Source organism: Adiantum capillus-veneris, chromosome 25 (assembly GCF_014529385.1).
Source record: "Adiantum capillus-veneris isolate H3 chromosome 25, ASM1452938v2, whole genome shotgun sequence".
In the NCBI taxonomy this organism is placed as follows: Eukaryota; Viridiplantae; Streptophyta; class Polypodiopsida; order Polypodiales; family Pteridaceae; genus Adiantum; species Adiantum capillus-veneris.
Genome location: NC_140955.1, coordinates 79,331,282 through 79,334,068, shown reverse-complemented (window position 1 = coordinate 79,334,068; position 2,787 = coordinate 79,331,282).

Sequence of the window (2,787 nt, the reverse complement as noted above, 5' to 3'; positions counted from 1 at the left end):
GACGGTTCTTCCAAAGGCACCTTGTATTCTATCAAGGGTGGATCAAGAGAGGATGAAACAAGTCATTGCATCCATCCGTACTCCAACAAGTTATATGCGTTCGCTCAAGGGTGCCTTCACTAAAACTAAGAAAGGAGGATCCACAAAACTGTATGGGCTCAAATCCCATGATTGGCACAAGATTCTTCAGGTAATGTGTGTGTGTGTGTGTATGTGGTTTAGGGTTCTGGATACTAATAAGTCTTTTTGTTTGTGGAATAGTTTGTGCTTCCAATTAGCATTAGTGGATTTGCGGACACGAAGGTAAAGGCTGCAATATTCAAGGTGGGAGAAGTTGTCAGGTATAGCACATTTGATCCTCCCTCCTAAACTTTACTTTGAAGACTAACTTTACTATGAAGATTATGAAGGGTTTTTTGGTTACAGGTTTGTGAGTTCCAAAGAAATCGAAGTTTCAGCCATTCCAACAGCTCGACTTCTAGCAATTTAAGCAACTTGTGCTATTGGGGATGCATTCCCACGTTCTATCCTTGTTAACCAAGTTCACCTATTGCTCCATCTTGTTGAGGAGATAGCCATCTGTGGTGTGGTTCACTCCAGGTGGATGTTCTTTCTTGAGAGGTTCCTAAAGACCTTGAAAGACTCTGTAAGGCTACGATCACAACCAGAGGTATTCATCAATCTTAAGCCTTAAACCTTACTAGGATTGGATTGTATTCACAACGCTTTTCATTGGTTACTTTAATCACTAATGGTCTCATGTGTTCAGGCAAGCATGGAAGAGGGTTGGATTGTACAAGAGGCTTTTGTGTATGTCTCTCAATATCTTTTCACAATAGACCCATCATTTCCTTGTTTAAAGATGGAGGAAGAGGATCCAAAAACATTCCAAGTGAGAAAGGTTCTCTCTTGATTTTGGATAGGGAATTTCAAGCCATAGTCAACAACCATTGTCTACTCAATGCTCCCATCATGGGCAAATGGGTGCATATGTATGTGGAGGTGCGTACAACGAGAGAAAGGGAGAGGGAAGCATGGAAGAGGTCGCATGGCGGTAGGCGAGCACCTCCCTTTCTTAAAGAGCTTTCCAAATACCCTGATCTAATTCCAGTTGGGTGGATACACAATGCCATGACCAAGGCCAAGGCACAAGGAGAAAAAATAAGCCCTAAAGAATGGAAGTACGCGCGAGGATGTCTACCAAGGGTAATATACTCAATGTGTTTAGTGTGTGTATGCGTGTGTGTGTGTGTATGTGTGTCATCTCTCTCTCTCTCTCTCTCTCTCTCTCTCTCTCTCTCTCTCTCTCTCTCTCATCTATCATGATTGGTTTTTGCAGGCCTTCACAGTCAACTCTATGTGGTTCGAAGGACGTCATTTTCGAACCCACAAGATAGATAAGCGTCGAACCACTCACGATAGTGGAGTTATGGGCAACTTTGACACGACAACACAAGAGGTGAGGGAATGTGGAACAATAGAGAGGATAATCAAAGTGGATTTCAGAACATTGCACAAATATCTCTTTGACTGTCGATGGGAGGTTAAGAGACATGAGAATGGGCTCTATATGGTAGACTCCGGGCAATTTCATCGCGGGAACACCGACAACGTGGTGCAACCTAGTAGTTGTGAGCAGGTAAAGTTCATGTGCAACTCACTAAAACATTATATGATACATATAAAACTACATTCATGTTGTTGTTTGCTCTATGACCTACAGGTGTTTTATGTGCCTTGTATGTATTGAAGACGACTTTGGTATGTTATTTCAGTCACACCACGGAGCAGATCTATCTTTGCAGATAGAAACATAGAGACTTTGGCAGATCCCACCATACCATCTCAAGAAGACGCCAATGACGATGATGCAGTTGAGGTCGAGGAGAACCAACCATTCCCAATAACCAACCATAGTGAGGAGGAGGACGAGGATGGAGAGGATGATGATGATTCAATAGGAGAGGCTGTAGAGGATGAATCAATAGATGTATTTGTTGATTTAGCTACCATGGGGTTGGACATGGATATAAGCACTTGCAGAGATCTCTTGGAGGATGAAAATTAATAAATATCTTTTGGATTTTGTCTTCTTTATCTACTTATGTTGTACAAAAGGGCTATTTGTTTATGAATACAAGACAATACAATTTTGATCATCGTTCGCTTGCCATTTCCATATGAATGCATAGTTGACATAAGATTTTGAGGTGGAAACAAAATATTTTTTGATATAGAATCTCATGGAGTACAAATGAGTAGAGTAGAATAATCATACCAATATATGAGGCAAGCAAAGAGAAGAGAGGTACTAAAAATCCCAATGAGAATGGGATTTCTTACACTCCATGTAAAAAGGGGGTACCAATTTCTCAAAAGTAACAAAATAGAATAGGATTTATAGAAAGGGAAAAGTGGGAGAGGAATGGGGACAGGGATTCTTTTTTTATTGTGGTAATCTGCGCGGCTATATGTGCGGTAATACATGCGGTAATACTCGCAAAAAAGTCGAAAAACGTGCCGACGGGGCTGCAACATACAATCTCTCTCTTTCTTGAACCTCTCTCTCTCTCTCTCTCTCTCTCTCTCTCTCTCTCTCTCTCTCCTCTTATGCGGTAATGTTGTGCGGTAACAACAACATTCTCCCATAGTGTAAGGTGATTGAATAGAAATGCATCTTAGAGAATGTACATGAAATCTTTAAGGTGGAGTCATATGTAGGAGACGGATGTGTGGGGGCATAAAAGGTGCACATCAAAGATGAGCCCTACAACACAAGCCTTAATT